Raw genomic sequence first — 23,974 nt, forward strand, 5'->3', positions numbered from 1 at the left:
TGCTGTAAGAGGATGGAGACTGGCTTTGCAAAATGGTGTTGTGTTTGTGGTGAGGCACAGAGCCCAGGTGTGTGTCACTCCAGTGTTGTGAATGGCGCTTGGGCTGAGCTGGGTCCTGCACCAGCCTTGTTGCTGAGAGAACTCCCTTCTCATGGTGTTATCTTAATCTGCATCAGTGTAAACGTGAGCCTGATCTAGTTTACCAACTTGGTGTGTTTTCCTCATTCTCTGTGTCCAGTGGAGGTCTTTCTAGGAATCTGGTGGCTGTAAGTCTGGTGCCTAGCTCTGCCATCATGGGTCCTGCTGTCTGCACCTCTTAGCAGAGGAAATATCAATTTCGCTGGGTGGCAGTCTATGAAATAATGAGTGTATCTTCATTTATTTGAGTGCTGCTACATTCTAATGAAGCTTAACAATGTTAAAAGCCACACAACATGAACCGAATCAGGTATTTTGCCAGTTTTGATCCTTCTACTTTATAAAACTGAAGCCTTTCCTATTTAAATGTCTATCCAGGAAGGCTGAAGTCAAAGCAATGTTAAAAACATTGTGAGAGGAAGGGGGGAAACTAGGATTGTATATAGACTCCCTAAAATAATGTCTTCCTGGCTATTACACTATGTTATTTATGCTCCACTCTTCTAATTCAATATTGCACTCCCCTTTTCATATCTGTACTCCCCCTTTGTGGGTCATTCTATATACACTGTAGAGCACCCCATGAACAGTTGTAAGTGTACTGACTCCCACAGTTAAATTTTTTTTCATTCCAGAAGAATCCACATCAGGGATAATGATTTTTCTTATTTTTCTGCATTTAATGCCTTTTAAATGGCAACTTGGTGACAGGATCTGCTTCAAACTTCCTCGAACTCTGCCACAAAGTAAAGATAGTCTACTAATGTTATAGATTTTATGTTCACTCAGTTTGCTCTGAAAGGGTGTGTGGACATGTATGCACAATGTGTGATTATCAGAAATTCTCTCCTGCATTTGTAGAGCCCCAGACTTTTGTCTCTTTAGTGATATATCATGGAAACAGCGCAAAAAGCATTGCCTCGTGCATGAGTGATCCTGTAGTGTTTGTGCTGAGCTTTATATGTTTTTTTAACATGTGAAAAGAGAAGGCTGTGAAGTGCATATTTTTCATTTCCTGCTAATTGTAGTAGGTAGTTACCAAGAGCGAATGAAGTGAGCCTCACTTCAACTGTCCTTTTTTTTTTTTTTTTTTTTTGTTCAGATAAAATCTTTCATAGCATTGGAATGGGGCATTGCTGTATTAAATGCTACCATTGTAGGTGGCAAACAGTCCTCAATGCCGATAAAGAGTGTGGAGTCCATGTACTGCATGATGCAGTGACTGGCAGAGGAGAAAATGGGTGCATATTAGAAGAGAAATCGCTGCATTGAGATGATATAAAGTGAGCAAAGATGATGGAGAGACTGCTTGTGACTGTCCTGTGGAGTAGTTACATGGTTGCTGCTTCTCTGAGTTTCTCTGACTGTTTTCCATACAAATACCTCTGTTTCCCAAATCCAGGAGGAAACTGTGGAAATCATAACTCCTAAAATATTACCACCTGAGTGTAGATCTGATGAAGGAGAGCTTGAAAAGTTGCCCAGGAACTGCATCATTTTGCAAGGTCCATGAGTGAGGATGCTGTGTGGGAAGGGTGGCACAGACTCTGCCTTAAGACATTAAAGATAAAATATAATATTTAAAATTGATGGTTAAGATCCTCAATGTGCAGAAGGTAGCTTAACTTGTCTTGAAGTCACTGCACCAATTTATATCAGCTAAACACTGTGGTTTCAACAGAGACTAGGTGGAGAGCTGAAAGAGTCTATAAAGTAGTAATTATGTCTTCACTGAGGTGACACTTTCCTATGGCTGCTTGGAAGATCCTGCTGTTCTCTTTCACCCCACACTTGTGAAGTGGTCTCTGTGTCCCCTTGTGCCATTTTCTTTTTTTTTGGTAGACTTTTATGTTAAAAATGACACTGTTAGCCATTCCAGAGCTCTGATCCATGCAGATGAATGACCAGTTTCATTGGTTTCTTTCAAGTTCCTCTGTCAGAACGATCACACAATCCCAGACTGGATTCCAAACTGGACTAATGCCATTCTTTTGGTATCTCTGCTACTCTCTTTACATTTTTTTTCCATTTTAATTTTCTTTTTAGTGATGTCATCTGCCTTTTTTTTTTTTTTCCTCTCAGAGAAGGGAGCAAATCTGTTTGAATTGCAAAGAATTAATTACATCTGTCAAACAAGTTGATGTGTTTGTACACAAGGGAAGTGCATTTTTTAGCATGAACTTTCAAAATAAATAGTTGCTCAGGTGCATAAGTCAGGGGACAGGTTGTCATCAAGTATAAATCAGTAGTGTGGCACTTGTGGAAGGATCTGGCCCTTACAACTACGAATGACACTGCAAAGTCACTGGGCCATTGGTTTCAGCATTGTTTTAATGATGGGAGGAACAATGACGCTTTTAACTCAACGAGTGCAATGCCTTCTTTTGTGGAGATTATGAATTTAAGGCTATTTTTTTGTTTGTTTGCTTTGGGTGGGGTTTTTTATTACTTTACAAGAGCCTGGTAATTACTTATTATTCTTGTTATGACTTGGGTATAATCCTTCTGTCTCATGGAGAGGGATGGTATGAGTTGACAGTTTGAGAGAGCACATGGAAACTGGTAGAGAGGAGTATTGTTGGGAGCCAAGGAAATGTGTGTGTGGAGGAAAGTAGCACTTGGGTGGGAGATGGTGAGCACAGAGGTGGTTGAATACATTAGCAATTGACGTTACAGTTGATGGGGGTGGTTATTTTCTTCCTGAGATGCCCTGCTAACATTGACAAGGCCTTGTCCTTCATTAATAGCTAAACTACCTGTCGAAGACAACATCAGTGGCTGCAGATGAACCAAAACTCTTGGCAGATTTTTTCATTTCCTCTTGTTTATTGTTTTCACTGAATCTCCTTATTTGTGCTGGTCCCAATGTAAGTGAAAGGTGAAGGCTGGTGACACCAAAAGCTGGTGCAGGGTATCAGTGAAACATTGTGATAAACTGTTTCCTTCCTTTAAGTTGCACAAAGGCCAGGGCATGGCTGTCTCTGGGATTTGTGCCAGAGCTACAGAGACATGAGTTGGGGAGCTCTGCTTCCCCCCATACCTGTAGGGATTCCTCTGGGAATGTGGGGAAGCCACTTGGGCTTGTTGGGCTTTTTGTTAGCACCAAAGATTATATATACTTCCTAAAGAAATGCTGTTGATGCTGTGGAATTTAATTAAATAAATGCAGATAATATAGTTCTCATTAATATATCACAAAAGAGCTAGAGTGGCTCATATTAATCCTTTAATTTCTTGCTTTCTCCTTGCCCCCTCTTTCTCTTGGGAAGGAAATGGAAATGAAGTAGCTCTCCTTGTTCCTTGGCTCATCCCTGCTGCCACCAGAGCCCCTGAGCTTGGTGTTTGTGCTGGCAGCCCCGTTGTGCTGAGACCATGTTGTTTTACACCTTCCTATTACGCAGGGAATGGCCCTCTGTGTGTTTGCCCAGGATATAAGAATATGAAAAATTGCTGATAGTAGATCATCTCCATAAATCTTACAGACAATAAGTCATAAAGCCTTGTGTCCTTACATATGGTGGTAGCCCAGGGACAGCTTTACCAGATGTGAGCAACAGCCCCTGGAAAAAAAAAATCAGTTGAAAAACTTCTCCCACTGTTTACAGTGCCTGGAGTTGAAGCTGTGGCTTAGGAGGGCTGAGGCTGCTGGTGGTGGTGCTTTTCCCTTGTTTCTTTTCTGTAAAACCTCCTTAGTGTTACATTGACATGTCTACTGCATGAGGAGAATTCCCTGTGCACTAATTAAAAGGCACCATCATTTGTTACCTTCTCCTTTGCATCAGCTGCAACAGGACACCAGCATGACAGACTGTGAGGAGACCTTCAGGTACTCCTCTGTTTCATGCCTCTCCCCTCCCAGCATCCAGCCTCCTGCCTCACACCCAGGGTAAGCATTTTTCTGCCAGGCAGCTTAGAAGGAAGGCACCTGGGTTATGGTCTGGAAAATGTCTTCTGTCAATAAGAGAGGCCTGGTTAGCTTTTTCCTCCCCTGGTTTGCATATCTATCAAGGCAAATTAAAGAAGACACAGGAAGGAGCCTTATTGTCTAATAATCAAGCCAGGCTGTTAGATCTCTCTGCTCATGAATGGAACCCAAGTGTTTTGTCGACAGCAAGTGAAAGCCATGTGAAGTTGCCAGGCTTTGCTCTGCATTTGCATGTAGTGGTCGAGGCTGGGATTCCCCCCCCCCCCCCCCCCCCGCCCCATGATGTATCTCTGCTTTTGTTGCCATTCTCTTCCCTTTGTGACTCCATCCACAAAAAAAAATGTAAATAGCAGCCGGCACTTTGCAATAATCCTCCATGGGGTAAGGCTGGAACAGAAGCACTCTGAGTTACCATTTCAAAGTGCTAACACTGCCAGCCTGAAACATCACTGCTGGATCACAGGAGAAGATGTCCCTGCCTGCACCGAGGCCTTGCACCACCTTTCCCTGGGCTCTCTAGAGGGACCCTCTTTATCAGCCCTGTGACAGGCACAAGTGCTTCCCTCAGCCCATGGCTGGCATCTGGTGAGACAGATGGAAAATGGGGTTTGCAGGTACTTGTTTTATCTTTTTCCTACTGTCCACCCACAGAAAGTCCATGTACTTTACTCTCAAGTTGTTAGTCATCCTCTGGCTGCACAGGTGAGGGCTGGAACAGACTGTCCAAGTGTCTGGAGCTCAGCTCCCTCTTGCATTCCTCAGTTCAGAGGATGCTTTGCTACTGTAAGAAAACACAGATGCCTCCTTCCACTCTGGGTAACAGTAAATTAATGCAGAAGAGTGGGGGAAAATGCTATCTCCTAATCTCAGTAAATATAAAGATCCCTTCTTGGTACTTTGCAAAAGAGGACAAGGCAAATCCAGCCATAGTGTGCCCCTGGCTGGGCAAATTTTAAGGAGATTGTCTGAACCTGGTTGTGCTTTCCTGATATCTGCCTCCCACTGATGTCAGTGGGATCTGTAGCACTGATCTCAGTGGGCTGTGGTTACTGAGGGATAAGGGCCTCTGACTACCCAGGTATTTCCACTGAGCATTAGACCTTCAGTATCTGCTGCAGGAGAAGGGGGAAAACAAAATACAGCCCTTGAAATATGATGCCCATCTGGGATGGGGGGAAAAGTCAGTGCAAGTGGGACCTCCTTACTCATCAGTTCTGCTCTCTGTTCAGTCACAGCTGCTAACTTCAGTGACAAAAATAACTTTCTAATATACTTTTTTAGCACAGAGAGAATGAGTAGGAAAACTGGAGGGTGCACACCTGCAGAGCTTGGTTGACAGGGTTGTGGGGGCAAAGCTTTGCCTCCACACCCTGCTTGCTGTGGGTGCCCTGGGAAAGCCCTGCACCTGGCTTTTGGGGCTGCAAAGAAACCATCATCCACAGGAGCTAAACGTGTTGTGCGTGCAAATCCCTGTGCTGAGGGGTAGGGGTCTCCTGAGTGTAACTTGGGCAAGGCAAATAGCACTCAGCTCAGTGGTTGTTCTTCAAAGCTGTTTGTTGCAGAAGCTGATTCAAAAAGAGAGCAACACTGAGCAGAGTGATCAGAGTCCTGGTTCTGCACCAGCCTCTTGTTTTCTTCTTCTTCCACTCCCTCCAGTGATTTTTATTTCCTCTGTGCACTGACAGCAAGTTAGAATTTGGTGTTAGAGGCACATATTATAAATACATCAGCCAACATAAGAGTGACTTTATAAGATGTTTTAGGTGATCCTGCTCTGGCAGCGGGGGTTTGGACTTGATCCTCAGAGATCATTTCGCACCTCTACCGTTGTGTGATTTTGTGACTCCGAAACACTTGTCAAATGAAATCTGTTAGCACTCAAGTATTTGTTGCTCAGTTACATCAGGTACTATTTAACTTAATGATTTAAATTAATAATTTCTCCTCACTCTTTGTAAAGCAGCACCACCAACAAAAATCAAACCCAAACATCTCCCCCCCACAAAAAAAGAACCCCAAATAAACCAACCCCCAAGCTCCCACAACCTTTGACTAATCTTTTTGACAAAGGATATATATGTTGTTAATGGTTTATAACCCAGTTTCAGAGGCAAATGATATCTTAAAACCAGCTGCAAGCCTGGATGAGCCAGCTTTTGACTGGGGGTAAGAGAGGAGGGAAGTTAGTGTTTGGGAACAGTGGTTAAATATTGACTAGCAAAAGAATCAAGGTTTGGGCCTGAACGCTGTGAGCACTTCACTGTGTCAAAGTCTTTACAGATTTTCTTCCTTGAGGTGAGGTTATATCCTTTATAGCAACATTTGGTAGTTGCTTTAAATTATTAAAGGTATTTCACAGGATTGTAGCTCTTTGAGCATAGTTTGCAAAGAGGGCCCCTGCCTGTGTTCTTAAGGTAGGTTAATGATGACTTTCCTAGTGCAATGTGTCCAGGACACTGAGGTTAATAAAACCCGTAGCTCTTCTTCATGACTATCATGGGATGTTTAATGTTCAGGAGTGTGCAAGACCTCAGCTTAATGTTCCATATGAAGAATAGTACTGCCAAGCACTCATCATCCCTAGTGCCGGCACAGGGCATTAGAGGTGCAAGGAATGGGCTGAGCACGCTTGGGAAGAGCTCAAGCACCTCTGAGCATGGCTGTCCTCCTTTGTAGAGTCATAGCATCATTTAGCTTGGAAAAGACCTTTAAGATCGACTCCAACCATAACAGCTGTAGTGCTTGAGGGTGCAGAGCTGGGACTGCCTGGTGGGGCTTCCTGGCTGGTGGTTCTTGGGGGCTGCCTGGGCTAAGGAGTGTTTGGCTTGAGAGGGGCAAGCCCCAGTCTTGGTGTGCTGTAGATGATGATTCATTCTGAGCTGGCTTGATGAAAGCATTTGTTTTTTGATATGATCTCTTCATTTTCCTCTTTCCTCCTCTCTTCCACCCCCATCTGAGATTGTGAAGGATTTTTTTTTTTTTGGGGGGGGGAGGGTAGGGGGGTGATGTGTGTGAGCAATAATGAAAGATTTGTATAGGAGGGCAGGGTTTGCTGTTGTGAAAGCTGGCTGAAACAAAGGAAGAAAGAAGGTGGGTGTAAGGGGGAGTTAATTTCTCCCTTCCTCTTTCCCCTCCCTCCCAAAAGGGCTTGAGACTTTAAAATAGTCCAGCATTGTTCCGGGACTTAGTGGGCTTTTCTAGCTGTGAATATTGCAGCAAATACCACAGCAATGACAGTATAGCACTGTCTGTATTCTCTCTGTGCACTGGCTGGACAGGGATTTTTCATTTCATGCATCATTTACAGCCTTCTGCATTGATCTACAAAGTCATTGCGTACTGCTAACACAAAGGAAGAGAAGAAAGGGAAGCGCAAGGCCTGAATGACAAAGTTCAGATCTGAAATCAAGCTGCAGTTCAAACTTCCCCAGAGCATTGGTTGTGCCTTACAGTTTACCTCATGTGACAAAAAGGATGGCTTATATTGCAAAGATCAGATTCAGGACTGAGCCAAGTTTTTAAAGCCCCCTAAACTTCAGGAAAACTAGAATCCAGATGGTATCATAACAAGGAAAGGTCAAAACTCTGGGCTGGGATTTTCAGCCCCAAGGAGAGGAGTGTTGTATTAGCACTTGAGTGCTCTTTCCTTAGCAGTACTTCCATGTCCTGTTGTGGAAAGGAATACAGATGTGAAGGTGAGATAAAAGTGGGTGTGAGAGCACATAGAGACTAGGGGCAGCACTTAGTAGTGGGGTTGGAGTGACCATAGTGGAAGGGATGATGGAAAGTATTCCTTCATTTTTTTTCAGATGACTTGCAGTAGAGCAACTTTGAAATAAGACCTAGGCTCTCAAAAAATAAAGGAGGAAGGGCAGATCTGGTTTGCATGTCCCATCTAGGGGACTTTTATAGGAGAGGTTGCATAAACTGGAGGAAAAAAAATTGTCTTAGAATCATTTTTATTGGAAATAACCTCTAAGATCAAGTCCAACCATCAATTTAAAACCACCATGGCCATTAAACCATGTCCACATTTCTTGAACACCTCCAGGAATGGTGACTCCCCCACCTCCTGGGGTGACCTGTTCCAATGCCTGACCACTCTTTCAATAAAGAAATTTTTCCCAATATTCAATCTAAGCCTCCCCTGGTGCAAGCCATTTCCTCTCATTCTATCTCCTGATACTAGGGAGAGAACCCCAATACCCATCTCACTATAACCTCCCTTTAGGTAGTTGTAGAGAGCAATGAGGTCTCCCCTCAGCCTTCTCTTCTCCACTCTTGTCACGTTTTCCAGGTGTATTTCATACCAAAATCTCCTTCTTTGGCAAAATTCTATGTCTACTTTATTTTTTTAAGTTAAAAAGGAAGCATTTTGTGTTGTAAGTACTTTCTTTTATTTTTTTTTAAAGGGAAAAAAAAGGCAGCTCTCTGTCTGGGCATGTTTCACACACACTCAATTTTCCTTTATCATAGTTACAAGCACTCCAATCTCTCTCATCTGCTTTAATGAACTACTAGTATAATCTTGTCATTTTGGTTTGCCATACCTTGCCATTCAATGAGGTGTCATTTCCCCTGCCAATTGCCCAAGGCTATTAGTCAGTAGCAAAGCTCTCACACAAAACCAACCTCAATCAAAAGCAGCGATGCCATGAGGCAAAAAGTTTGTCTCCAGCCGCTCCTCTGGCAGCCAGGCAAGTTTTGCAGGTTCCTCAGCTGGGGCTGAGCCGAGTGGCTGAGCCAACATGACCGCCCAGGCTGTGCTGTGCTCTGCCAGCACCTTGCTGGGGCTGAACTACCACAGGAAGGACCAACGTGTCCCCTGGGATGCAGGTGGGTCGGGGGGCTCTGAGCACGATGCCTCTGCTGTGCATGGCCACAGAAGGAGCAAGACCATGGTTTTGTGCTTTTGCTGGCACCTGTTGCCAACGTCACAAGAAGTGAGGTGCTTCAGATGTCATGGGTAGAAGAGATGTGAAGCACGTTAACTTCTGTAGAATCCCTAACTGAAGGCAATTTCCCATTTGCAGCAAGTGATAGAAAATTACGGAGTTACAAGCTGCAAAAAGAGGGGAGCCTTCAATCACCTCTTGCAGAAGAGGGAGGAGAAGGAAAATGCTACCCCTACATCAGTGTGCTGGCATCAGTAGAAAGGAGACTGGGGAAGGAGCAGAGGACTGAGATTCCTCTGTGATACTGCATGATACCTTGGTGAAATCTAGCAAGAACTTGGAGAAATCCCAAGTATCATTCTGGAGCAGCCCCATGGCTCCAGCAGAGGTGGGCACACCCATAAAGGGCTGTGGATTTGTTCTCCCCAACATGTGCTGTGCGCTGTGCAAAGCTCAGTGGGAAGCAACAGCTGTAAGGATTCCAAACCTCCAAGAAATGTCTCTCTCCGCCTACATCTCTCCCTCTTCCCCAGCGGCAGGACTTGGGCAATGCTTGCACCACCAGTTATATATAGAAACCAGGAGGAGATTCCTAAACCACCCACCTCTGGGTGTTTTAGGAACTGACTGAAATGTCCTTTAAAGGCAAATCCCAGGGTTTCCATGAGGAAGCTGAGCATGGTGTTGGGGGAACTACTTGATGGCTATGGAAATCCACCTGGCCTTGTACTGGGGTCTTCTCTGGGTGTCTGCAATGTCTTTCCAGGCAGGAGGTCAGCCTGCACAGTGCTGTCTGGCTCATGTGGCTAGTGATGTGCCTGCCCCTCAAGGAGCACCAAGCTGTGTGTGAGTTCTGTGCTCTCCCTGAGGACCCATGGGCTGTCCTTGCAGGATTGATAAAAGAGCACCCGTGAACACTACTCACTAACCTCAGCAGTGGCCCTCAGCCTTCGGGTTCAGCAGAGGTGATGTTCTAAGCAGGTGTCCAGTCCTTTTATATCATGGTAACAAATTGCATTTACTTCTACACATATTTGGCCTTGTGGGGTGTTCTCTGCTTTTCTTTGAGCATCAGAGATATCATCCCATGTCAGTCCTTCTAGATAATCATCAAATTGTCTCCTAGACTTCGAGCTAAATGACTGGAACTAGGCTTTCAGGTCTTCAGATGAGCTGTTGACCTGTTCAGGATGTCTGTGAAAAGGTAACTTGTGCCAGATGTAATTGGTATTTGGTGTTGTGGTCAAAAGAGCAACCGAGAACAATCCCAGAGTCCTTACTGCTTCACCAGACTGCTATTGGTTGCAGTCACTTCAGAGCCAATATTAGGTTAGGTCAATGATTACTGCAGGAAATGGGCCCTTGACACAGAAGAACCTTATTCAATAGCTCTCTGTATTGTGACTGATTTCAGGATTTAGTATAAAAACGTGTTGGAAGGTTCAGAAGATCCACCAAACTCTGTATACCCTGTTCTCTCATCCTTCCAGTCTGATGAACAGACATTTTCTGGCCTTTACCTTTTCTTCATTTGCCTTTAGTGCTTTCATTTGTGGTACAGCTGTAATTACTTCTTCCTTTTGCCACTACTTGGACTCCAATCTCAGTCTGGGTGAATGCATGTTCAACCAAACATTACAAGGTTTAGTAGATCTGGAATCTCAAATTAAGTGGCCTCAGAACTGTTACCTCAGGGACCTTTTCTGCCTGGAAAGTTTCATGTCTGCTTTGCTGAGTGGTGGAAGGCCAAAAGTGATTTAGGGGGCTGTCTGACTCTTAAGCCTAATCTCATCAGTGAGAGTCATCTCTTTAAAATACCTGGGTAGTAGGAGCCTAAAAGTCTCCTTGATAGGGTTGTAAGATGGAGATGAAAAGATTTATAACCTGGGAGACCAGAGGAGGAGTTAGAATGGGGCTTTGGAGTTGGGCATGGTAGGTGGCTCTTCTGTGCTCATCTATTCTCTCTCTTTTTTTAGTCAAATCTCTTACTAACAGTGCTATTAACGAGAATTAATTATCACACTTGATAATTAAGACTGGCAATCATTCCTCCAAGCAGCAACCAGCTTCTCACAACCCACTAAGAGGCTTCCCATCTCTTCATGCTCAGCTCCTCTCGGGTCACTTGGCCCTTGATGTGTTCTGAATTAAAAGGGAACACTTACAAGTAAATTGAGCCAGTGTTTGTCTCCTCAGACACCAAAATTAACTCCCAGTTAAGAACACTGTGCTATGTAGACACGGTGCTTTGGATTTGTTTTTTCTTTTTAAACCAGTGTTTCCACCTCTGCCAGTGACACAGACACGTCACCATGAAAACCCAGTAAGAAAACACAGTTCTTATCTGCTGTAATCTAATAAGCCCTCAGTGTGGAAAAAAAAAAAAGGAGGTCAGCCAAATGCGGCTCCTTTCAGTTTAAAATTCTGAAAATGACTCACTCCTTATTTAGTCTTATAATGAGCTCCCACCCACTTAGGGCAAGCTTCTAATTTCAGTTGCTCTGGCGTAAATCCAGAGGGCTTCCATTGAAGTGGATGGAGCTCCTGTCGATTTACATAGCTACAAACAAGATTACATCCCAGCCTCGGGCTTCCGCTGCTGCCCTTCATCAGACAGAGCCTCCTGCTGTAGGACAGGAGGCTGTGTTTGGTGCAGGCTGAACGGGACAGGACCTCAGGTGTGCAACACTGCTCCTGAGTTTGTGAGGTTTCTGAGAATGCTGTTGGTGTCAGTGGCATGGCATTTGCATCTCCCTATTAGTTTAGTTGTCAAAGACTTAGAGCACTGTAAAGTGTTTTCAGAAGGGAGCAGGAGCACCACAGCTTCTCAAAGATTTTTAGCTCTATATGACTTAGAGAGACATCAGTGATTAGACAGAAAAGTATCAGTTAAGTAGTCCTGACTTCTAACTTTGCCTGCTAAAAGAAATTGAAGTATGAGATGTGTGCATTCAGTCATTTTTTCTTAAATCCCCCTCTATTCCTCTGTCTTGCTCTCCTGCCTTGCCCGCATTGCTCTTCTGCAAAAAGAAACCAAGGGTGTGCCTTAGATGTCTGGTAGTGGTAATGGCAAAGGACATGAGGCGTTGAAACTCCTTGAATATTTGTGGGAGGTTGCTAAGGCCTGGTGGCAATGGCTGCATGGGCCACTTGCCAAAACTTTGTCCTTGGAGGGCTTTGGAAGTCACTGAAATCTGGGGCTTCCCTGGGTTGATAAAGAGGCTTCTTAATATAACAGAAATTGTTCATATGAAGATCACTGACTTGGTGTAAGGGAGAGCATCTACTTTGAAGGCAAAAATAATGTCTGTAGTAAGAGAATGTTGAAGCTGTTGGAAGGAGATCAGGAGTCATGGTCCGTCATGCTTAAATACAGACTTATATAGGGAAAACATTGTGGCAGGGTAGCAAAACCCTACTGGGCAAGGACCAGCTTCATCTTGTGCATGTAGCACTGATCACAGAGAGAGAAAATGCTGCTCTCCAAATCAGAACTTGGCCCAAACACTCATTAAGCAGTCATATACTTGGAGAGAGAGAGAGGAAAAAAAAAAAAAAAGCCTCAAGTTTGAGACTTTTCAGAATCAGAGGCAGCCAGGATGTCAGTTTTATATCCCCCAGATGACACTTGCAGAAGCTGGTGTTAGCACATGGGTTTCAGTGTTGACTCAAAGGCAGATTACCACCTACTCGAGCAGAGCTGCCGTTTCCTGGGCTCTTGGCCCACTGCTGGCCCTGCTTGCCCCAGCTGGCATGCCAGTGCACAGCGTGCAAAGGGAGTGCTGCAGGACACACACCACTCTCAAGTATCTTATTTAACGCTGACATTTTACCTCCTGGAACAGCACAGTGGAGGTTATTGCCTCAGTATGGCTCAGTGAGACCTCATGCGTGAGGCTGTCTATAAATGTCCAGGATGAAGAGTGTTCAGGCACTTACAAGCTCAGCCTGTCGCAACCTGTTGTGATTTATTATGATTTAATATAATTCCTAGAAATTTTATTCTCAGTGAAGGCGTTGCATAATGGCTGTTTGTAATGTACCCTGTAATGTTCAGGGTAAAGCCAGGGGAGTTTTGACAAACCAGGAACAATGCAGATATTAATTGTTAGGTTTCTAGGACATTCTGTAGCTTTCTGTGGTGATTTCCCTATTCTCCTTCTGGACTGCAAACCAGGTTGAAGATGCATTTTACAACTGGGGCCAGGCTGTCATTAAGACTTTTGGTGGTTTCATTTATAGCAGCCTGGGTCTGCTAGAATGTTGACAGTGGTGCCAGGCTATGTTCAAAGCTTCCCTTTCCCTGGGAAATGCCTTGCTTTGATAGCTCAGAAACTTGCATCTTCAGAAGAGTGAGATGCCCTGCTGCTTTGGAGGGTCTGGGCTGCTGTCCTTGCTGGGATGTGGGCTTAGAGCTGGGATGTGGGCTTCTAAAGCTGGAAGAACAGATACCCAAAACAACTTTCAGAGTTCAGCTTCTTGTTTTCTCCTACTATACCAAAAGTGCTTATAACATTGCCAGAGACTTGCAGAGGATGTTACTCACAAATTTCAATTTCAGACATGGGCTGCTTTCAGGAATGTTTATTTCATTTGCCTTTTTTTGCTCTGTTTCTCCCTTCCTGTGGGCCCTGGGTCAATACAGTTTTGGAAAAAAAATACAAAGCTGCTACAGCTCTGAGAGTTAGTGCATGTGACACCAGGTCTATTAGTTTGATGTTCTGCCATGGCATCACTTGAGATGCCTTTGCACTGCACATGCATAGCATAGCATAATCTTTCTAAGCAAAGCAGTCATCTCCCCATGTTGCAGATATGACCAAAGCTCTTTCAAGTCCCATATTCCCCTTCATTCCTATGACTCTGAGTGTTAAGATACTCTTGTAAGGGCAGTTATTTTTCTCAAAAAGTACTCCTTGCCCCCCAAATAAAATAACTCTAAGCAAGGTTGCCATAATATTGGCACCTCTGTAGTTTTCCTCGTAATCTGTTTCCCCTGTAAATGCTCTTCTCAATGAGTAGAGCACTGGTTTCTTACTCTATATGAAGGCAAGGTAATACAGGGTTACCTAAGGCTTTGGGAAAGGCTTGGGGCTGTCCTGAGCTGCGTTCATTGTGAAGGTTGTTAAGTACACATGAGTTGAGTCAGTCCTGTTCTCCTCTGTCTGGCAGGACAGGCGAGATGACTTTTCCTGCCCAGAAAAACACCATCTTGGGGCTCAGGACAGCAAGACTGCTACAGGAGACACAAGTGGTTTAGATCTCTAGGGCTTGAGTTGAGACAATTTTTTTTTTTTTTTCTTAATAGGGTATAATTAGATACGGACCAGGTTGGACATTCCCAGCATCCACATTGAACCATGCACCACTAGAAAAGAAACCTTCCTCTGAGGTGCCTCTCTTCACTAATTGCTGATGAGTTTTCACCTTGAAAGCCTTCATCCCCAATCCTATTGCAAAGTCTTCCTCTGCTCTTATTTAGCTCTTGTGCCTCTAGCTCAGTGTGAGTGGTGTTCAAACAAAACTGGAAGTGCCGGCTGGTTCCCTGGAGGCTCTGTTGAAGTGCTGCTGTCGTGCTGCCAGCTGCAATTGCTCCCAGGGCTGCAGCCTCCTGCCAGTGCCTCATGGTACGAAGCCTGGGTTAGAAACACCAGGATCTATTAAAAAATAAAATAAAAAATAATTACCTCTTTTAAATTAAAACTTTCCACATAGTTGATCTTTCAGCAAATAATGATCTGAAATGACATGCCTGCTCTCCAAATCTAATTGTTAATTGATCAATCGACCTCTAACTGACTGGCATACTGCTCTGATCATCTGAAAGCCTTTTGGCACCACTTCCCCAGCTCAGGTTAGTTGCTGATACTTGTACAATCTGGTTGCAAAATGTCATTGCTCTGAATCATCAGGGTGAGTGCCAAGCCCTCTGGCATCTGTGGGAAGGACTCCCTGAAAGCTCCTGAGCCAGGCAGTCAGGCTCTGTGCGCTAAGGATGCTGCAGCACACGCTCCAGCATGTGCATCCAGGTGCCCACAAGATTGGCAGCTCTAATTTGTGATGGAAGACGAGGCCCCACCGTTTGCTCTGATCTTGAGCAGCGCTGCTGCCAGCCCCTTATCAGATGTTAATACAAAACAAGGGCAATTAATTTCTCCGCCCTTATCTTATCTCTCTGATCTTACAAGCCCTTTCAAAGTTTGGTTTCTTGTTTCTGGTTCCCGAGAGCTGGCTGTAAGGCAGTTATAGTTCAGGAATCTATAATCCAAACTTCCAGACCAAATGCAGTTCCCCATGCAGGTCTTTTCATAATTGGTTTTCGGACTGGTCTGTTCTGCCATGTGTAATTGTTAGCAGTTGTAAAAAGATAACTCACATTTTTTAAAAGCCTAACGCTTGCTCTGTGCAGATAAAAACTGTGACAAATTATGTTCCAAAAAATCATAAAAGCAGAGAGACATGTTAATAACCAAAGGTGAAGTTTCATCTGGAGGTCAGCAGGAGCTATTAAAGTGGTCAGTAATTCCAAGGTTTGCCAGTAGCGATTTGACCATATCACTTATCTACCCTGGTCCATGCTTAAGCACCTCCCTCAGTGAAAAAAATAATCCACTGAGAGTAATACTGGAGGTCAGAGGTAACTATGGAGAAAAAGCAATATTGTCAAAATAAACCAGGCTTTCAAGCACAGGCATTCAAATTCCCAGTCCATTAAAATGTTTCGACTTTGACAATTTTACCACACTCCTTGGACATGTTATTTAAAATATTGCTTTTCATTATGTTCAGGGGAAAAAAAAATAGGAAAGAAAAGATCAAGCTGATCATGTTAAGGAAGGGTATAAGGTAAGAAATGGTGCTTCACTTTGTCATATGGACATCTGGCAATAAAAGGCAATTTTTACTTCCAGAATTTCAGACCACCAAAATGGGGCCAAATAATAAATGTGGGTATAATGGAAATTTCATGAAGCAAAATATCTATTGTCAGCAGGCTGAGGGAATCCCTCCTGCCTGGCCAGCATGCTTGCTGGGTGGCACTGACATAAGAGGACGAGCCTAGATTTGTGTCTTTTAGAACTGAAATCCACCTCTAGCTGGCAGCTAAATTCATGATCTTATTGCTGTCAGCATGAGGGCTTTGTGGGCCTCCAAAGCAGCATCCCAGCCTGTGCCCAGGTGCATGAAGTGCTGTGGGAGTTGCTGCTAGCCTGGCCTTCAGGAAAGCTGGTTTTAGCTCCTGGCTGCATCTTGGGTAGCCTGTGTCAGGCTAGGGCTGTTGCTTGAGGGCGTGGACCTCAGACTTGGGGAAATGTAACAGGAAAGGTGGTGGTTTTCTTTCCTCTGACTGGGCTGCAGCAATGGAATCCAGGTGAGCACACTGTGTACATACAGCACCCAGAGCCTTTTGAGCCTTACTCTTTTATTAGACTCCTAACACTATCCACACTCTCCAAGAGTGACCTCTCCTCTATGTTTTTAATTATAGGTGATTGTCGTGAGTAACCTCGTCCCTCCCATCAACATCTTGGGACATGAAATATCCACTGTGTAAGACACAAGTTGTCTGTGTGTGTGATACAATGGATTTGTTTGCTTGTGTTCTGCATATCTTGTGGGATACATGCCAGTATGTTTTGGTATAGTCTATGAAGTATATTTTAGAGCATTTTTTTTTTATTCAAAAGAAACTTCCTGTGGTTAGATGATGCTTTGATATCTCTTAAAGGGGAAGTGTTCACAAGCATTTATGTAATGTGCATATTTTTTTATCTAAAGAGCTTGGAATATCTCTGATAGAAGGATAATTTATAATCCATATTTATATCCTGAACATGTTCTCTCATCTACATGTAAGATTGCCTTGGCTCACTGCTGCAGGCATTTTTCTTACATATTCAGTGTACTTACTTGAAGTCAAACAACCACCAGCACCACACAAAGCCCAACAAAAGCAACACCAAAGTTTTACAAAGTTTAATTTATAGCCCCACAAGGAAACATGTAGTGAGGCATGTAATGAAAACACCCTGTTTACTTCTGTGCCATTTCAAATGCTCTCATTTTCTACTACTGGAGGCAATTCAATGATATTATTGATTCACACCTGCTCTGTAGCATTGCTTTTGCAAAGAGATCTAGCAGAAGTGAAACCACACATCTGCATACACCTGAAACTTGCAGCAATTTGAAATGGAACCTGTCTAGTGTTGAGACAGATGTTATCCAGATGCTGTTATTGAGACATTTAGGTAGCCGGTATAACCGTGATCATGTGCAGTATGTCTGTTGTAGGTTGTGTCCAGGCACAAATATATGTATGCATGTGACACAATTCCTTGACTATCAAGTATAAAACTCTGAAGCTTGGCTATCAAGTATAAAACTCTGAAGCTTCTCAAGTTTTTGTGATGGGAGTCTAAAAATGTTGTGTTGCAGTGGAAAGGGTTAAAAAAAACCAACAAATTTTTCCACAGCTGTTTGAGATTTGGGCGCAAGAGATCTGTTTCCCGTGGTGAAAAGTAAGATGAGTGCTGCAAAGCTGGTGAGATCAGGCTGTGGGGCTGGTCTGATAGTAAACTAGGTGGAAAGAAATCCCTGTATTGCAAAACACAGGTGAGGGACTCCAAACTGAACCTTAGGACCAGCACTCAAGTGTTTGGGTGATTGTTCTTTAGCTAATATTTAGCAAGCTGTACCCTGAATCTGGAAGAGAGAACTTAGACTGACCAGAACAGCCCTTCTCATCAGCTTCCAGTTGCTATTTTCTCTTAGTGATTGCTGGAAAACCCAAGAGCAGCAGCCCCTTGATGCTATTTTGGCTGTTATGTTGTATTCTAGACCCCCCAAAAAAGTGGAAGAGGCTCTTCAGCCTCTTCAGAAGTTTGAATCTGCCTGTATCCCCAGTGGGGAAAAGCTTGGGGAAAGATTTCTTCCTAAATAGATTCAACAGCACCTGAATTTAAAGTCAATGTGCTTCTAAAAATAATTCTTAGGAATAACAAGTTCATCTAGAAAACCGTGGTTTAAATTTCCCCATCTGTTCACTTAGTACTTTCCCCCCTCCCTCCAATTCTAATTTTCTTTATTTTCTTTATTATTTTTTCCCTGTCCCTCTGCAAGAGGGTTCCTGAGATACAGTAACACTCACTGGTGGCAGTAATGGCAGTTTTATGGCTTCTCTTAGCTAACCATTATCAGGCAACTCAGCACACCGAGTGAAAGGCACAATATTGCTTTAACACCCCTCTGATTTCCTTCCTCCCAGGGGGCAAATGCTCTGCAGAGAAACCTCCACACTACTGACCACAATTGCTGTAATTTGTTAGTCTAATGGGAAAAAAGTACACAGCCTTTCAAAACTGGAAGTATAAAATAATATTCTGCGATACTTTATATAAATGGTGCTTGTGTTTGGAAGTGCCTCTGGTTCAGCTGAGTTCTTCCCTTGGAGAACCCTGATAACCTGGATTAACTCTCCCTGATAAGGAAAGCACTTATTAATAAATTATGCATCTGCAGTTAGTTGTTGACTTTAAAAGGAAAAAAAAAAAAGCTAAAGCAGTTGTAGAAGATGTTCTATATGAGAAATGATTCTACAAACTGAAGAATCATTCAGCAATTCAACTTGTGCTTATTTCCAGAGTAACTCATTAGTGCCTGCAATTCTTGGGTTCAAACTGTCTGAATAAAGGAGAAGTTTGGGGTTTACATCATTGATCCCCTAGAGAAGCTGTGCCATGGCAAGTGACACGATGGCTCTGCTCTGATGTGGGAACTGCAGTGTGTGATGGGCTGAGTGTCCTGACCCACTGTAATGCTGCAGCTGGATATCTGTAGGCATCTAAACTCAGTCTGTGTTTCTAAAACAAACATTTCAGTTCCCAAGGGCAGAGACTAATGGTCTGCATGGCTTCTGTGAACTGCTGGTGAGGAGCGAGCCCTGCATAAGCTCTTTTGACTATGTACTCCTGAGTCTTGTAGAAATAGGCCCAAAAGAACCAGTCTGTGTGATCTGATCTATGTAATTTTTTTTTTTTTGTCAGCTACTTTCACATAATTTTCCCTGTGGTTTGCACTTCCAGCACCTCCCTGCCCAGGGCAGCATCCAGATATCCCACTGGGGGGAAGTCCCTGTGGCTATCTCCAAAGCCACGCTCAAACTTTGATCTCTCCGACCCTTCAGGTTAGTTAGGGACTTCATTCAGCTGCAGAGATGGATCCCTGAAGAAATCTGTGATTTGCTGATTCAGTATTTGGTGGACTTTTCTCTAGGTCTTTTTGATTTGTTATGAGGCAGTGTTAGGGTGGCAAAACTGCTGTGCTTGTGAATAGCAAAATTACCAAAGCTGGCTGCAGAAGAGGCTTGCTCTGGACTCTTAAAGTTTCCTTTTCATGTAATTCCATAGCACCTGCTACATAATAGTTTTTTTCTTATGAAAACTCTAGTATTTCCGGGGGTGGGGTGTATCTTGCTGATGGTGGGGTGTGCTGTGAGTCCCAGGATGCTGGGAAGCGGGATGCTGGCAGCTGGGAGCACTGCAGTTCAGAGGCATTGCTGTAGAGGGCTTGCACAACACATTGCACAGGGGACCCGGCACTGGGAGCAAGGAGGTGAAGCTGAAATAAATAAATAAAAAAGGATAAAATATAAAAATCAATCTTTTCCTATAGCTGATCAATATTAATAACAAAGTTGAGTGGCTGAACAGGATATATGTTTTATTATGAGAGGGGAAAATGAGAGAAATAAAAACTGAGGTGAAATACCTCTGCTGCTAATCAGACAATAAGATCTAAAGTTTAATAGCTGCAGAATGATCAGAGAGCTATTGTAACTGCCTGCAGTTGTTTGAACAAGAGTCTTGAGTTTGCATGTTGTGAGTTATTGGAAAATACCTCTGCCATTAAATGCTTTGATGGAAGATGTACTTAAGGTCTGAAATGAGAGCAGGAAGCAGAGGAACCAGTGCACGCTGCTGCAGGAGAAGCCTGAAAGATAGATTATATAGCCTCATATGGTATCTGATGCCTTAACTGGAAAATGTGTGAGCCAAATAGGAGCTAGACTGGTGAGCTGCAAGCTCTTTGCACCTTCCTAAGCATGGTTCAGGTTTGGGTGTTTCAAAGTTCAAACACAGCTTATCCACTTTGTGCTTAAATACCAAACTGAACTGGAAGAATATTTTTTTCTAAGGCAGGAGGCTCTTCTGCTGTGCATGGAAGCTTTTCAGAGGCTGGGCAAGAAGAGAGGCAGAGAATCAATTTTTCTGTGGTTCCTGTGAGGAACTTGCCACCAGCTTTCTGTGGAGGAGTTGTCAGAGCAGTAAATTAAATAAATTTTTTAAATTCCTCTTGCAACTTGAAGGCCATCAACCCGAGCACTAATCGAGAAGCTAAATAGTTGCTTTCAAGACTGGAAGTAATAATAAGAAAAAACAAGCAGATGATCCACTTCTTAGAAGTTCTTGTTACTAGGACATCTTGTCTTCAGTTCTCTCTCAGGAGTTCATTTCTCTCAAATGATATTTGCTCAGAGTAACCTCCACGTCAGGAACACACTTATCTCTCTTTGTATCAGCCTTAAGGATTAGGGATATGGATCTGTTTTCCAGACTGACCGTCTGACTTACTGACCTGAACTTGTTCCTTCACCAAGCAGCATGTGATGCCATTCTTGTCAAAACCACAATTAGTCAAAAAAACCCTTTACAGGAAACATGAGCCCAAGGAGGAGGGATAAAATAGGAAATCACGTGGCTCATACATAACCTGCATGTACCATAAAGACACATGGATCTGTACTGCTGCCAGTTGCCAGCTACAATTAAACCAATGAAGAAAGCTATGATCAGGTTGATGCTTTCTAAAGCATTTCTCAACATCAAAACTGTTTCAGCTATTAAAAATGAATTTTCACCTCACATTCAGAGAAAACATAAATATTGCTTTCCAAGGTGCAGCTGAATGCTCTCTTTGCTCATGCAGTGTTGCTGTCTCTCAGATGTGCCATGGGAGCTGCCTGGATGGACACCAAAGTGTGCTGCCCCCACCTCACTGTCTCCTCTCCGTCAGCAGGGCTAGGACCTTGTTTTGCCCGTTTCCCACCCTGGGGCACATCCAAGTGTCTGCTGCTTGAAATTGGGACAAGGCTAACAGGCCAGTTGCAGGAATTAACTGCTAGCTGGCTATGGAGCATAAGGGTTTCCCAAGCCTTTCTGTTTTCCAGTATGTGTCCTGCAGCCAGGGAAACCACAGGGGCTTATTGAGTGTGACCTCAGTGCCCCAGCCCGCCTGACACAAAGTCGTGGGGCAGCCCTCATTTATCAAGCTTAGAAATAGAGTCACAGCCCAATGCAGAAAACTTCATGCTGCTGGAATAGGTTAAAGCATTGCCAGGGAATGCTGCTGGCTGATTTTTTTTTTTTTTTTATTATCATTATTCTACAAACAATAAAATAACAGCTATAGAGCAATCGCTGAGGCTAAGCGTTTCACAAAAGTAATAATTAAAAAAATTAATAAAATTCAAGGACCATTCATGCTCAGAAAGGAACACAAGGGAGATATTGACACTTAAATAATGCAACTTGAGACAGATTATTCTCTCATGTGCTCTTGAATCTTCCATCACCTTGCCCTTAAATGCAAGAAAAGGTCATTATGTCAGTACCTCTGTGCAGGAATGCTTGGTGCTGGCGAGACATCCACCACCAGAGCATCTCAGGTTTACCCTTGGCAGAGTCCTCAGCCAGAGTGGACCTGCTCCTTCCAGCCACTGTACAGCAACATAATTCGCAGCCACAACAGTTTGAGGAGAAAACAAACAAACAAAAATAATCAAACAGCAGCAGCTGCACCACCACTCCAAAAAAAACCCAAACAAAAATGACAACAAACCCTCAAAACTTAGGGGTAAAAAAAAAAACAACCCCAAAACAAACAACAACAATAACTAAAATCACCAGATCAGGAAGGAGTGGAATGAATGCCATGAGTCTTATAGCATAGTGTCTAATACAGCATGAGGTCCTGCTGAAGCTTTTCTTGCATCTGAGCATACACAATCCCAAGCCTTCCATTGGGCAGTAAACAGTGTGAGAGTCTCCATGCTACCTTTCCATATGCTTTCCAATTCAGAACTGCTTTGTATCTCTGAGCTCTGTACTTCTCTGCTGATTTTGTTTTAATACTGTTGAATGTGTTTTAAATGCTCAAAACAGATGAGTGCTGGAAAGCATGCATTAGATTATTTGCTCTCATATGTATGCAAGCTGACAGAATAAAAAGGTCATTTATAAACCACGCAGGACTACTTTTTTCTGTTTCAAAATACTCCTATCTAAAATTAGCTCATTTGTATGAAAGATTTTTGACGGAGAGGTTTTATTCTGGTGAGTGGTGCCAGGGGAAGGTTACTGATATTCCTCTGGCACTGCTCTTTGGGCAGAGATAATCTTCTGCAAAACCAAGGCAAAGTGGCAGATCCATTTGCCTTGCCATGTCTCTGCAGTGCAGAAAATTAGACAAGACATAAAGAGAGATTTCCCTCTGAACAGTACTAAAATTTTATGCTCTGACCTAGTCTACAGGGTTGGCTGAGACTGGAAGGTACCTCAAGACTCCAGCCTCAACTCACTTTTTTTCTTTTCTTTTTTTCCCCTGAGTATTTGTCAGGTGGCTTATGACTCCACAGTCATGCCAGCAACTTTTCCAACTCAGTCTGCAGAACCTTTTCAGAGCTGGTTGGAATATCTCTGAACCTCTCATCAGGATGATGTGTAGTCTGAGAGACCAGCTCTGTTTTAGATTAAAGAGTGAAACTAATAGGAGCAGAATCTTGTTGATGTTTTTATTTAATCAGTACTTCATTAATATGTGTGAGTGAACTTGGGATAGAGTTCATACTTAGCTTTGCACAAGTTCATCCAAAATTTGTCAGCACTCCCAGCCCTGTGCCTGTCATTGACTCACCTTTGAATGAAACACATGGGCAAAGGATCAAACCCACTGCCGCATTTTACTTCTCCTCACTCTAATATGTTGCATCTCCTCTCCCCCCAGATAGATACTTTGAGGCTTTGCTGCCTCAAGTGAAAAATTAATGAAAGCAGCCTTAGCACTCACAAGTAACCACACAAAAACAACCTGGTGAGAGTGAGCAATGGAGGAAGGGTGATTTTGAAACAAGGAATGGCTTCTGAGCTAGCTTCAGTGTGTCTTGTCTTTATGGCTGATGAAGTCATTTCATATCAGTTGTGACAAAACCCCCTGGATGTCTTTGCCTCCCCTGTGCTGAGGTTTGGAGCCTGTCTGTAAATGTGTAGGACTGTGAGTACGCTGTGCTTAGATTTCAAGAATTAGCATGTGGGGTGTCATGAAATTTATTGCCAGTGCTCCCAGCAAAGGCCTTCCACACCAGACTTGCTGCCAGCTATAGCATTCAATCTCACCATCTCCCATTAGATTTCCATGATGCTGCTCAGCGCAGCAGGTCACCGGTGTCTGGGCAGCTTTTCCTACCCTTCTTCCCCGTGTGATGTAATTGTTCATAAGACTGGCAGCCTGTGCAATAAAACTGTTTTAGATATCTATTAATATTTTAACATGCTTTTAAGAAAATCCAGCCTTTTGTAATTCTGGTCTGGGAACAGACACATATAATGGTTAATGATACACATTATAGTCAGAGCAGCCGTGCTGGAGGTAGGCTTCCTTTGTTTGGGCTCATGTTTTAACATCTATTATTAAAAAAACTTTTGTCAGTTATTTGTTTAGGTGCCAGGCTGAATTAATCTGATGACCAGAAGAAAACTGCTTCTCTTTGCCCCTCCAAAAGAAAGGCTATGTTTAAGACCATGGCTTGCTGCTTTAGCTCCAAGCTGAGGCTTTTTTTTTTTTTTTGCCTTCTGTTTCCCAGCTCTCATCAAACACAGAGGGACCATGGGTGTGTGTCTGTGGTCCTCAAGTATGTTAGCTCCAGACATCCCGCCACTGACAAAAGTTGTCATGCTTT

Source organism: Indicator indicator, chromosome 19 (genome assembly GCF_027791375.1).
Source record: "Indicator indicator isolate 239-I01 chromosome 19, UM_Iind_1.1, whole genome shotgun sequence".
NCBI lineage: Eukaryota > Metazoa > Chordata > Aves > Piciformes > Indicatoridae > Indicator > Indicator indicator.